Raw genomic sequence first — 14,424 nt, forward strand, 5'->3', positions numbered from 1 at the left:
CACTCACATCCAAAGGGGATCTGCCGGTTCCCAGGACTCACTGACACAGAAGCAGCCCAGCCCCATTCGAAGCCGGTTTAGCAAACGCAGAGCCCGTGGCTAAGCCTACGCAGGCTCTGAGCAAGCCGCGGGCGGGGGGGGGGAGGTGGGGGAGCGTGCGGATTCTGGGCATGGCGAAGCAGGGCTGAGCTCCAGGAAACCAGCTGCTTGGCGGAAATGGAGCCCCAGGATCAACTTCCTCCTCCGTTACCTGCATCCAGGCTGCTCTCCCTCCCTCCCACAGACATGCCCTGAACACAGCCTGCCTGACGGTGCAGTTTTGGCTCCATCCTCTGTGACCTACAGCAGCCCTTCCCAAGCACCTCAATGTTTTCTTTAGCAGAGTCAAAGCTAGCTTTCACAAATTGCTGTCAACCCAGAAAAATGTTTGTTGTAAGATTAAAATTCATCGTCGCAGGAGTTAATTATCTTTTCATCCAATGATTTTGCATGTATCCTATGTGCCCGGAAGGCGAAAAGACATTTACTCATACTGGGTTGCAACAGGAAGTCTCCTCTGGGAACAATTGGTTGTGTCTGCATAAGGAACCAGGGGAACCTGATCAGAAGTGCCTGCTGCGTAAGTCCCGAGGAAGTGACCATTCCTTGCTTAGGTCCCCTTAGCTCTCTGGTCCTTGAGGGTGCCCAAAATTTGCGACCTGCATTTGGGCTAGAGAAGATTGTGGCTACCAGGAGTCTTCCGACTGAGCCACAGCACATGACAAGGAGCAAACTGACCTCTCCGCCTGCAGTGTGCTCTCACTCTCAGATTCCTCAGGGGCATTGTTGCCCTAGTGACAATCTGTGCAATGGCACCTGTTTTCAGCTATGCAAAATATGAAGGGGATAATTAGGGGGTGGGGGACCACCAGGAAATCAAATGAGATTAAGGACCCAAAACAAACATCCCAGTTAAAGGAACAGCCAGCTACTTCCAGGATGTTGCCAAAGCAAGATGGGTGTGTCCGTGAGTCACCAGGAGCCAAGCTCAACTTGAGGGGGGCGTTCCCCTTTCGGCTGGCAAGGCAGACAGCGCCATCAAACCTGGAGGGATCGCTGTTGAGAAATGGAGGGTCCTCCTTGGGAGGGTGGAAGGGGTTAAAGTGGCGACACTAAGCAGCTGGCGGCGACAGTGGAAAGGTCCAACGAGCAGAAGAAAACAAGCTTTGTTTTGCCTTCGTTTGCCCCCAACGTTCCAGCTGTGCCAGAGGCAGCCATGGGTGTGCCACTCAAGGCAGGAAGACAGAAGCCGATCCAGGGAGTGATTCAGTGAACAAGGGCTAACCCTGCTCCTGAAAAACATCTATCATGATTGCGATGCAGTCCCCAGTAAACAGATGCCTACCAAGTACTTCTGTCTGTCTTCAGGCGGACCTTCCCGAGAGCCACGGCCACGATCCACAGCTGCTCTGGAGGGCCAGAAGGAGCCCCCCTCCTGTGGCTGTTCCAGCCCTTGAATCTTTGTGTGGCTTTGTCAACGTGCCATGGAAAATCCTTGAGCGGGAGAAGTGCCCAGCGGCTCCCAAAAGCAGCACAGGGGGCCCTTGGCTGGGAAGCCCCCTGGGACTTCCGCTGCGACGCTGAGTAGGCCCTTTCAAAGGCCGGCGCTGGGGGTGCGTTCGCGAGCACAGCTCTCCGGGCTCCGAAGCCAACAATGGCTGTGGCTGAGCTGGGGAGCGGCGCTCCTCCGATGCCTCTGGGCGAAAAGGCACTTTTGGCAGCCCGTGCAGTGCAGCATCCGGGTGGGCCTCCGCTTCCATCCTGCTCCGCGTAAGGATGCTGGGTGCAGCTGGGGAGGAACCAGGAGCCTGACCGGGTAGGGTGAGGCTGCTCTGAACGAGAGAGGAGAGTTCTGAATCTCAGGCTTGTTTGTGTAGCACCAGGAAGGCAGAAAGACCACCAGACCGACCGGGCACCTCAAGCTTTTGCACCACCTCTGAGATTGCTGTGGCAGGGCTGGGGGGCCCCGGAGAGCAATGACGCTCCCACCCAGAGACTAAGGAGAGCTGCTCCCGCTCTTTCCTGGGCTGCCACGGGGACCCGGCAGGGCAGAGCCATCTGTCTGTGGGGCCTGTGGCCGGCAGAGCTCACGCCTCAACTGTTTGTGATCCTGCAGGGAAATTCCAACTCCGGGGCCCTTTTCCCTACTTTGTCTGGAAACATCCCCAGCCTGCCCAGACCTGACAATGGGTGGGGGTGAGAGGGAAGCTTCCTCGTCCTCCTTTGCAAGGAGATTGTCCAGCCCAGGCCTTGCATCCTCTTCCAGGCAGGCGGGGAGAGGAGAGAGACTCAGCGGGGCTCCTGAGTCCTGGAGCTGAGCTGGAAGCATCCTCTCCCCACGGCTGCTCGTGGCCCCTCTGTCCCTTTCGACGGGCCTTGTGCACACACCTGGTTCGTGCATCAGGCTAAGCCATGATTTGTTTAACCAACCATGATTGGCTGAGTAAGTTAGGGTGGAGTGGGATCACACAAGACACTCTGGTTAGGTTTATCCTAACCAAGGAAGCCACATCATAGCTTAGCGTGTTCTGTGACACCCCCCCCCCCGACTGAGGTTGGAGAGATCAGGGTTTCCTTCGACTTGGAGCCGATATGCCTCTACGCCCAGCGAGCGCAGCAGAGCCACGTTTTCTGCAGGGCACAGAAGACGCCTCCTAGAACCCTGCTGACTGCAAGTCCGGACAGCTGGGAGTCTGGGAAGGGGAGGGGCCCTTCACGCGACTTGGAGCCCCCCAACCTGCCTGCCCACCTTTGTTGGAAGCCTTGGGGCACAAGGAGGAAGGGGAGGGAAGAGAGGATTCACCTTCTTGGCTGTAAGGAGGCTTTCCAAGTTGAAGCCTTAAAAACTACCCACTCCTGGATGTGTGGAAAGAGAGGGGTGTGTGTGTGTGTGTGTGGCAAACCTGGGTGTGCAGAAGGAAGAAGAGAGATGCACTGCCCGCTTCGCCAATGTGTGGTCCCTTTCATCAAGAGGTTCTCCTGAGGCACCCCACTGAAATAAACAGAGGCAGTGCGGGAAGGGCCCTCAGCAGCTTGGTCCCGACGGGAACCGTTTAGGAGGTCGCCGTTTGGGCTTTCGAGTTGGGCAGCACCAAAACGCTGCACCACACCACAAGCAAAGTAAAAGGGCGCAGAGTTGTTTTACTTTTGATGAAAAAGGCCTGGTGCCTGGGTTGCCCCCACTTCCAAAAAGGCAGCTGGGTCCGCCCGTTGCTTCTGGGGTTGCAGTGCCCAGGGTGGAAGGCCATTCCGCCTCTCGCCTGTCTCCCTCCGTCCTCCCTGGCGGTCCAGTGCAGACTTCCTGCTGCTGGGCTGGGCAGGTTCCACCAGCTCCGTGCCAAAGTTTGCCCAACCAACTAAGCGTTTTATGTAGGACTCGGCCCGTGACCAATTTTAAAAATGCAACCCTTGGTTGTGTGCGCTTCCACGAGGCCCATTACCCGTACAAATAAGTGCAGGCGGGAAACTAAAGTGGTGGGGTAAGTAATCCCATGGAATCCCACCAAATTGTTGGAAGTCCTTTTCCTTGCCTTGGGGTTGGAGATCGATGGAGAATACAGCCATGTCGCCAGAGAAAGTGGCCTTCTCCTCCCCCCAGTGTTATGCCCTTGTTTTCCTGGCTACATCCCACGTTCAAAATGATCACAAACCTTAAAAGGCCAATAAATGCCACAGGGAGATCAAAGACATCTTCAGCCAGCGGCGATTTTCGCAGCCTCTTAGCGAGTCCCTCGAATTTCAAAGGCAAGCAAAGGCTAGCCCGAGCAGAGAGAGGCGGGTCAGCTTTCTAAACCAGGCAAGGCTCTGACCACAGGAAAGGGCCATCCAATGTTCTCCACGTTTGGATTATTCTGTTTCGGTCCCCAAGACAACAGCCAGTCCAGGGTGCATCCTGAGCCAGAGATGGCGAGCCTGCCACCCCAACCTTCAGTCCTGAAAACTGGGTGTCCTCAGATACCAGCCCCCTTCAGAGGACTCCGCGTTCAGTTCAGAGGCTCCGCTTTGGGACTGGGACCTGTGGGCTCCATGGATGGATGGAACACCTGCCTCCCTTGGAGACCCTCTGGCTTTTCCCTTTCCTCTTTTTTCCATGGGGGAGGGAAAGGGGGAGCATCTCACCTGATGAAGAGATGGAGGGAATAGGAATGCTGGCATGTGCTTTTATGCCGTTATGCCGTTTAGTTCTCCAGAAAAGTCCAGGCGTGAATTTGGGATTCCCTCAGTGGATGAACGTAGCTGTGCCTACGCAGAAAGAGCATTTCCCCTCTGAATACCAAATTCTCCCCCTCCCTGAAACCTCAACTGACCTCCCTTTCCTCTTTAGGACTGTTCAGTCCATCTTTGCACAGGCTGCCCCCCAGCTTATGGGGTTGATTGCAGACCCAAGGTGTATTGGGCAGACTTCTGGGTGGCACATGTAGAGGTGCCTAGAGGGCATTTAGGAGGGCGAGCAAGCAGAGGCCTCTCAGGGTCTGCTGGAAGGCTTTTGGGATGGGAGCATCTGGCTGACCATCCCTGGAGATGGTGCCGGGTGAAATACGCGTGTTGTCTTGTTCAGCCCCAGCACATCTTCTGTCCTCTGTATGAAGGGCTTGACATCGATCCCGATCCGGCCCTTGCTCCTTGTCCCCAGCTCAGCTTCCAAGGTCACCTTCAGTCCAGTCTAGGTCTCCTGTTGCCCCAGGCGGGCCGCGGCTGGTCTGGCCCAAGCGATTCGGCCGAGCGCTCCAAAGCTGGCAACTGCGCTCGCATCTGGGGTGCAAACGGGCTGGGCGCGGCCTCGTGCTCCGGCAGCAGCGTGGCTTGGCACGAGGCTCCGCTCCTCATCCGACCGTGTTCCCAAAAGACGTCTCCTTGCTTGCCTGCTAAGTTTCTTCAGGATATTTATAGCACGGCTTGGTGCACCTGCCCGGGCCTGTAACTCAAGACGGTGGCTCAGATGCCAAGGCAAGGGCTGAGCGGCGGGCCCTCCGAGCAAGGGTCCTGAAATAAGCGGGGAGGAGCGGGGTTTCCTTAGAGGCAGCCTCCAGTCAGCGTCTCTTCTCCCTCTCTTGCACATCCCATTTTTGTTCACCCGGTGCATCTCTGTGCATTACGCTAACATGCATTTTGTGTGCGCTTTCCTATTTTAGAGGCATTTTCGTATGCACTTTTTGTCTGAAGAATTGCAGTGCAAGAGAGAGGCGAATTCTGAAGATAACTGAGGGGAAACCGTGATTTGGTAAGAAAACCCAATGTCAGGAAACTCTGCCTTCTTCAAAGCAAACCAAGGCCTTCTCCACCCCCGACTCTCTGGCTGTGCGTTCTCCCCACCGCGGCTCCGTCAGCCACTTTCTCCCAACTCCCTGCCACCCCAGGGTGTCCCTTCCCCTTTAGTTACCCAGTGTGGGGGAGGGGAGGTGGATTCCTTTTCTTTTATTTGCATTCTTAAAGATTCCAGTCCACAAGAGGCTGGCCAAGGCTCTGGGTCCAGACGAACACCTCCATTTTCTGATGACTCGGAGGCAATGAAGGTGGCACAGTAGGATTTTGGCTGGAACTTCCCTAAAAAGTACGTTAGAGCAGGCCTTCTTGGGCACCTTGGATCACGTCATCAGTCACTCCGCCGGGGCCAGGCTTCAGGGCCTCGTCCGTCCTTCTACCCTAACGTCCAGGGGTAATGGTGCCAGTGACGGCAAGAGGAGGACAGCTGTCTTTTCCTTTCAGCCAGAGGGTAGGAACAGAGTACAGGAACGCAGCATTCTGAACAAAACGCCCGGCTCAGTTTGCACTTCCTAATTGTGTGGATCTGCGGGGTCAGGTGGAGGGAGGCTGGACTAGACCTTTAGAATCGGGCAGCCACGGGCCTCTCTCGGCCTCTGGCCGAGCTGCCCAGAACTCTCCTTCTGCACTTCTTAGGAAAGGAGCTACCTGTGGTTTCACACCACACAAAGTCTGGTCCGACCACCACACACTGAATGGGCTCCAAACGGGATCCACTCCCGTTCCTGCCAAGACACGTCATTGTTCCCTTCTCAGGCCCTCCCTCCTCGCTCTCGCCCTGCAGAGGCCCGGAGGACGATCCGCGGCATTGCTGCTCAGCCTTTTGCCAGAAAGGCCAGCTGCCGACCCAGGAGAACTTCTGCCCAGATCTTTACCTACAGGGCAAAAGCTCCCAGGGAAACAGAGCTGGTCACACTCCACGCGAGGCCCGGAACAATTTTATTTTAACTCTCGTTGGAGGACTTCTGTTGTGCCTCTGCGGCTCCAGCTCAAGGGAAGGGATCCTGTTACAAGCATCTAAAGATGGCGAGGAGCTAAAGATGTTCCATCTGGAAGATTAACTGCTGGCAGCCGAGGACTCCTTCGCCCGCCTCTTGGGGAGGTGAGAGGCTGGAAGAAGTCAGCTGGGCTGCTCCCGCCCATCCCAGGGGACGGGAGCCCAACTTTACGAGGCGGAACTTCCAAGGACTGAAACAGAAGCTGCCACCCTAAGATTCAACTGGCAATTTCAATATTTATCCTTGCATTTGACTCTTAAAGCCACATGAGCATTTTTGGAACCTCCGTCATCTCTATTTTGGTCCTTTTAATAAAAGTGATGCAACCTCTCTCAAATTCTGGGTTGCAATTTGCAAAACGGCTGATCCGAATGAATTGCTTCAATAATAATAACGTGGAGATGGTGACTCCAATATGAGTTATCTGCTGGCAGCAGCTTGCTAGATGGTTCCTTCCCTGAACGTTTCCCTTCTAAACGTTCCCTTCTACTGAGCGACTAACATCCTGAAGAGGAGATTCAGAATATCCTGGTTGGGGGTCTCAAGGGGCAGAACCAAGGAAGAGGCTTCACCAGTTTCCAGCAGCTGCTGCCCTTGGCACCTCTGAGCAAAGACCAGGGTCGAGTAATGGCACGGGAGGGACAGATGCGTTTGCTGCTGTCTGGCCTTCTTCTGCTTGCATTGGTTGATCCATCCTTGCTTAAAAACGAAACACATCACCTGCAATGCTTGCTATGCACATCTGGATGAGGAGTGCTTCATTGTTTTGCTACCTGGCTGCTCTGTTTCTAAGCTCTTCCAAGATTTCATAGACAGGAAGCCAGTGCAACCGTCCGCTCCCTCTAAATGGCAGCCATTCTCCTTTCACTGCTCAGGAGGGACGTGGAAGTTGCTCCTGCGCTTGGAGGATCCATGTACTTCCTTCCTAACCCAGGACAAGGAGACCTGGAGCATAAAACTGTGAGGACCAGGGTTGATGGAGTTGATCCAAGACATTTGGAGGACTGCAGCTTGCCTAACCCGGTCTAGCCTCATTAAGGTTGCACAAACCTATCTCTGCTCCTTGAGGCCAAAAATTCCATAAATTAATCATATGCTCGAAATCCTGGCTTTTGTTTGTCCCAGATTTATATCCCAGTAATCTCCTTGTATGGCCAGTGTTATGAGAATCTGAGAAAATCTCACTGTCTCCGTGCTACACAAATACAGGAATTTCTTCCATTCTATGCTTGGCAGAATCATTCTGAGAAGTTTGCTCTGAGAATTGTGGGGTTGACTTTTGACTTGGACTTGGCCACTAATAGAATATTCATCACCCGTGGTAATGTATTCTTCCTAAAGAGTGTTTTACTCGAGATGGAAAGAATGGTGTGCATATTTCAGGTTTCCAAATCCGTGTTTCTGAGTAATGGATTGTCCTCTTCAAAAGAGCTCTCGCTGCCATCTCCTCACTAATGTTCTAACAATGGCCGTCAAAATAGCAGCAGTGTTGTTTGCCAAGTAGGCATGGAATTCATGAGCTTAATCTTTGTGTGTCAAAATGTTTAACACCTCCATCACCTCTCCCATCCCTCACCCCTGGGGGATCTGCAAATGAAAGCTGGTAATGGGAGTACATTGGGTCAGTGCTGCCAGATAGCAGGACCGTGGCAGTTGGAAGCCAGACAGTGGCTCCATTTCATCACCATCTATTTTAGCCTTCATTGACCCTCTAGAACAATGAGCAGAGTAAACAATGGATATTCCACAGTAGCTTTTGTCTGGGTGACTCAGAGCCTGGTGGTTTTACAAGGATGAAGTCAGCTTCAGTTGACTTCCCTTCATCTCAGGCTGCAGGTCACTGAAGAAGCAGGAATCAGAGATGGATAACTAGGACTTCATTTTTTCTGGAGGCCCAGGCAAAATCAGTTGCCTGCTGGGGCTTGAACTGGATGAGCAAAGTCAAGGTGTCATGAAGAATCAAGCTACATCCTTGGGTGTGTCTATCTTCGTAAGCACAACCACCAGTTATGATGAGGAGAGGTCAGGCAGAGTCTGCTGTTGCTCAAGCAAGGATTCAAGTGTGATCTGGAAGGACATCAGACAGGTAGGGGTTGTTCTTCCTTCCCTGAATCCTGGACAAGTACCTTAGAATGAAACAGCTCTAAGAGTTGCCAGGTTAGAATCAGGCCATTTTCTCAAGTCAGATGGAAATTCTCTTAGAAATCTTCTGAGATAGGTACTAGTTTACAGTTCCCTGTGTCCTGCAGAATATTCCTGAAAATGGATTTCCTCCAGAAATGGAGCTGGGAAGAACCCTTGAGGACCAACATGGTTAAGGTTTTGGTTGGGGCAGGGAAACACGGATTTAAGTCCACAAAGCTAACTGACTTTGGTCCAGTCATGCACTGGAGCCCTCAATGGGAGGTCAGGTTATAAATAAAAAGTGGGTAATCCTTCAGTTAATAAGGTTTCCTTTTCACAAGGCCAGAATGTTTGCATTGGTTTCAGAGAATACAAGGTGTCTTTCTTTTCGGGCAAGGCAACGCTACAAGAGAAGGTGGCCACTTAAAAGCTCAATAGGTTTGTTTGGGAGACATTGGTCTAGGCCATAATGGTCATTTTCAAGCTACGGCAGTTGGCTTCTCACTGTCTTGAGGGCGTGTTGAGTTACACTAACTTGTAAACGGTGCTGGAGTGGCAGACACGCTTGGCACACTTGCACTCTGTCACCTCCACAGAGAGCATCCAAGAAGGAACATTTAGTTGGCTAAAATCAGAACCACGGTGACAAAACAAAGCAGCAGCTTGAGAGCGTCAACGTTGGAGAACAACAAGATGGAAACTCCTTCTGCTTCAAGAGAGTAGCTTAAAGGATGGGGAGGGAAGTCCGTGTCGGCCCGTTCAGGAACACGCTGTTCCCCGCGTTTCAGCCCCAAAGGAGAAGCAGAAAGGCTGGAAGTCCAACGCCAGAATGTCTTCTGCTGCCTTGTTTCCTCAAACTTCCCAAATAACCTGGAACTGGAAAAGAGAGTTCTGGGCATATTCTTCTATGCACATTCAGGCCAACAGTCGCTTGCCAGTTTGGAGTTAACAGTCTAAACTGCCATCTATACTGGAGCTGGCGTTTCTTGGCTATATTAACACCTACGGCAACAGTTTTACTCGGCCACCATATATATTTAATTGTATCGTTTTAATCGTTTTATGCTTTTATAATTGTACGTCGCCCGGTGTCACTTGTTGAGGTGGGCAGCTCTAGAAATCAAATCAATCAATGAATTAATCAATCAATCCCTCCCCTTTGCCTTTAAAGAAGAAACATAGACAAAGACGAGGAAATTATCCCAAGGAGGCTAAATGAAAATGTGAGGAGAGCCAGGAGGTGCGTCTTCCCTTTCCTCCTGCTAAAAATGTGCATTACTGAGGACTAGAAGCTCTTTTTAAAGAGGCTAATTGGCGGATGACGGAGTGAGAAAAGCAGGAAAACCGTGTTTGTTGCTGAGAAACCCTTTGCTAAGGGAGATGTAACATTTCGTGTCAGAAGTCCAGCTGTTTGCACGTTGTGCGTTTTGATAATTCTGTCATTCCATTCTGACCAGGCCGACCGCATTTTTTTGAGAGATAAAAAGCCGTCTGCCTGGGAACAATCAGTGAAAACGTCAAGGACACAAATGAAAAACGTCCATGAAGAAAATTACGACTACAAACAAAAAGGGGAGGTGGCAGGAGAAAATTTTAAATATGACTGGTTGCGGCCAAAATGTTCAAAATATTCTGAGTACGTAATTAACCTCTGGAATTCATTCACACGAGCCACGGTGATGGCTCTAAAAGGAGATCGGGCATGTTCACGAAGGTTGGGCCTCTTGAGGCCTGCCAGACCTGGACCCCGTCCTCCCTCCAAGCCCCAGTTGCAGGGAGCAAGGCAGGCCGGGGGGGGGGTCCGGCCGCTGGACCGGGGTGGCCTGGGCTCCCTCTTCTTCACGTGAGTTCTGAGGGCTACAAAGGGGTCTCGGTCACGCCTTGCCTGATCCAACCGGGCTGGTCTTGCGTTCCTTGCTCAGAAGGCAAATCGAAAGCCAGCGCAGAACAGCAGAGCCCCCCCGCATTGGCGGCCACATCCGGTCCAGGGCTAGGCTTCGAGGCATTTCGCGTCCTCCGTTCTTCAGACCCAGGTTGCCAAATCCACCACCGTTGCAAAACCAGCATTTCCTCTGTTTGCGACAGGGGCACGGCCTCGACGCGAGCAGGCGGGTCAACTCACCAGAGAGCAGAAAGAAAAGGGTGACCGAATCGTAGGACTTCCTCCCGTGACCTTTGGAGGCGTCCGCTGACTTGCAGACTGTCGTGCTGCACTGCAGATGGATGGAAATCACCTTTTTGCAAAGCAGCCCTGTGGTTTAGGAAATCCGACAGACCACGAGTGTAATTCTAAGGTCTGACTGCAGTTCAGTTCGATCGTTTCAAGCAGCATATGACTTCTTTCCTCTCTAAAAGCATTGCAGTCCATAGACAGGCGTGGATGAATTTACCGCATCTACGGATCAGGATGCTGGGTCCGTAAACGCACCCAGCTCTTGTATGCAGAGGCTCCGTTTACTGTCGTTCCTCACAAAAGCAGACATCTGCTCCCACAAATTCCAATTCCATCGGGCTTAGAAAAGGAATCCCCCGGGTCGGCTTTGCCCCCACCTCAGCCCACCTTCCCAGCTCAGCTGTCGTCCCCTTTAACAGAACCAGGCACTTCCTAAGCAACCCTTGTCCCGTGCCCCGCAGTAAGACCCCTACGGGCTCCTCTGAAAGAGATAGGTGGGCAGTTGGGATCTGCTCTCTGGGGGACCCTGGCCTTTGTCTGAACGGCGCAGGGCAGCTGGGTGTCCTCCGTGACTCTCTTGGAGGCTGAGTGGCATCGGCCGGGCGCAGAGAGGCAGCAAACAAACCCTCCTCCAGGCTGGCATTCTTCCTGAGCGCTAAAACCCAATCCTTTAATCCTCTCCTCTCAGCACCTGCCCCAGAGAACACGGCACCCAGCACAGCTCCTGCAAGGCTTCCCCTTGTTCGCTGGCCCCGGGGGTCAGCGATGCTGCCGGTCAGCGTTGACAAGCTCTTGGCGAGGGCTCATGTTGCAGGCCAGTTGCAATGAATGCTCTCTGGAAGGGGTTCTCCCTCCTGGGCACTGTCCTCCGGTCCCAGGGCCACAAAGCAGGGGGACTTCTGCAGGAAAGAGGTCCTGCTTCCTAGGCCCCCCCCACCCCCCGTTCCTCGAGGGATCCAGGCCCAAGTCACAGCAAAACAGTCCGACTGCAAATGGAGACGGCTCACCGCCGGCCCAGGGGCTGCAGTTTGGTGCTGCGAGACATGTCGCCTTAAGAAAGTGGCTCCCCAGCCAGGGTCCTTGGGAAGTGCCGGACAACCCCGGCCAGAACATGATTCGGGGGGCGCTGCACCCGTCTGGTGGCCGAGAGCACAGGTGAGAAGGGAGGGGCACCGACCGCTCTTGCCCTAGTCCTGTTTCTAGCACTAGCCCCTCTTTTTCTAATCATAAACCAAGGCCAGGATTTACAGAGAAAGAAAGGGAAAGGGAAAGGGGGATAAGATGGTTTTAAGCAAGCCAATCAATTCTCGCATCATTAGTAGCTTGGGGTGATGCTGGGCTATAGATTTTCCATTGCTCCCGCACCCATCACAATACGTGGCACTGTAGCCACTGGATTTCTTTCAGGGTAAAGGTAAGAGGGACCCCGTTCTCGGAGCTAAAGAGACCGTGCAAAAATGGCATTATCCTACGGCACCTTATCATCGCCTGACAGTATTGCCCAGGACTCACGGTAAGCCGAACGATCACAGGGAGCAGGTTTATCACAACCTCACTGCAAGAGGAGAGTCAGCTGGGTTCCTGTCCACGTCATTTTCAGAGGAGTTCATTCCGAATTCCGTTCCATCCCTGGAAAAGTTGTACTTAAATGTTAGACACTTGGATGGGAGACTACTAGGAAATCCCAGGGCTCTAGGCTAGACTTGGAAATCAAAAAAACATATTGTCCAATCACTTCTGTGCTACTGCCAAGAAAACTACAGAGACACCTACGTGAAGTCACCCAGAGCTGGGCTTGATGTGAAAGAGTTACTTTTTCCCCCCTCTTCACACACAGGTACAGGTAGTCCTTGTTTAGTGACTGTCTCAAACAGCGACTGTTCACAGTTATGACGGTGATGAAAAAATCACTTTGCAACCAGTTCTCGCATTTACAACCTTCACAGGTCTGTAAAGCTGAAGGTCAGATCATAAGCATAGATGCAGTTTCGCTTAGCGACCGCTTTGCTTAACGATTGAGTGGCTGGTCCCAATTGTGGTTGCTAAATGAGGATTATCTGTAACCCCAACAACCCCAAATTTCAATTTCTGACCGATGTAGAAATAGCTTACTTATTTTCCTGTCCAATAACATAGAACTGCTACTATCGCTATTTATTGTTCTTTGCTTTGTGTGTTGGTTTTAATCTTATGTTTGCCACCCAGAGTTGGAATTGTCAGATGGATGGCTATATATAAATCAAGATAGATAGATAGATAGATAGATAGATAGATAGATAGATAGATAGATAGATAGATAGATAGGAGATACACACACACACATTTATATAGCAGAAGGTGAAGGGCTCACTTTCAGTCTACGAGGGTGTCTTGGATTACATGTGTATTAAATTCATTTAATTGGGAATTGTGGAGGGTCAATTAAGGCTTTAAGTATTAACTGAAAAGTTGGCAAATATCTCCTTTTCCAGCTGGAGTTTCAGGGGTCACTCTAAAGAACCTAAGGCTGAGCCAACTTCTTCAAAACTGGAACAGGATGTGTGGGTACGGCAAGGATTCTTCTGATAAGGTTGCCCGGGCCAGCTTACAGGCGCCTTCAACTCCAGTCTAAACAGCAGACGCCCTAACCCTGCCGCTGAAAGAGGAAAACTTGCACTTAAGACGCTGCAATTTTGCTGGCCTGTATCTGCAGCTGGCCTCCCCCCCACCTGAGAGCAGCACCCCCACACAAAGCGTGCCCCCCCATCAGCCGAACTGAGGCTGGGGTGGGCGTTCAGGTCTTGGAAGGGCCATCTGCAGGGACCCCCGTTGGCTCTTCAGGGCCCACCTCTCTCTTTTACAAAGATACAGAGCCGGTACAAATAGCCGGGCTGGGTCAACAGCTGTTTCCGGAGTGGGGCCGAAATGCCCACTGGGAGATTAATTTATGGCTGCAGACGGAGGGCCACCTGGTCTGATGGGAGCAGACACGAATCTTGCCCCGATGGTGGTGGGAGAGTCCCTTGGGAAACGTTTCAGCTTGTGAGGAAGGGGCCCAACATGGCTAGTTGACCACACCCCTGCTTTGCTGGACCCAAGAAGGCTGTGGGGAGCGGGGGGTGAGGGTCCCCCCGTGACCCCACCTGGAATGGGAGCAGGAAGACAGGGCACCGCCCTGGACTTTCAGGCAAGCTCAGGCCTTGCAGAAAACTGCCCACGCGGGAGGGAAACCTATCAGGAGGACACCAAGCTGGAGAAAATCAGGAGTTTGGTAGCCACTTTTCTGGCTCATAAATCTTCACTGGATGCACAGAGCGGCTCGAGTGACCTCTGAGAAAGTCCCCTGTGGCTCATGAAAGCTGGTGCCTTTTAGCAAACCTCGTGACTTCTCTTGATTTTTGCTGCTGTAGATTAAGGGCCCTCCTGCTCCAATGTCCACGCGATGGAGAAATCTCCTGTATGCTGACTGTTGTGGTTTGGACCCCCCACCCAACACAGGGTGGCTTGAGACATGCAGTCGGTCAGGGCCACCCACCTTTCTCAAGGCATGCTTGGGATGCCAGCGTCTTAGCACATGCCGGCCATGCGCTGGCTGGGATACGGGGATCCCGTTAACGGCAGCTTTAGCTGAAGGGCTGAGGAGGAATGAAGAGGCTTTGCTGGGGGGCTGGGGCAGCCACCTGGGGGCGCGGGAGGGGGCCCGACTTAACTCAGGTGGCACAGTTGGGGCTTGCTTGGCCCGGAGCGGGCGGTGAAGCACAGGAGAGCAGATCAAAGGGAGGCAGGAGATCCCTCTGGGATCTGGGGTGGGCAACATACCCGTTCTCGGATCCTCCAGTCAGCGCGAGT

This window comes from Python bivittatus, unplaced genomic scaffold (assembly GCF_059951505.1).
Source record: "Python bivittatus isolate LINGU-HERP-01145 unplaced genomic scaffold, Pbiv_v1 ctg000530_np1212, whole genome shotgun sequence".
Taxonomy (NCBI): Eukaryota; Metazoa; Chordata; class Lepidosauria; order Squamata; family Pythonidae; genus Python; species Python bivittatus.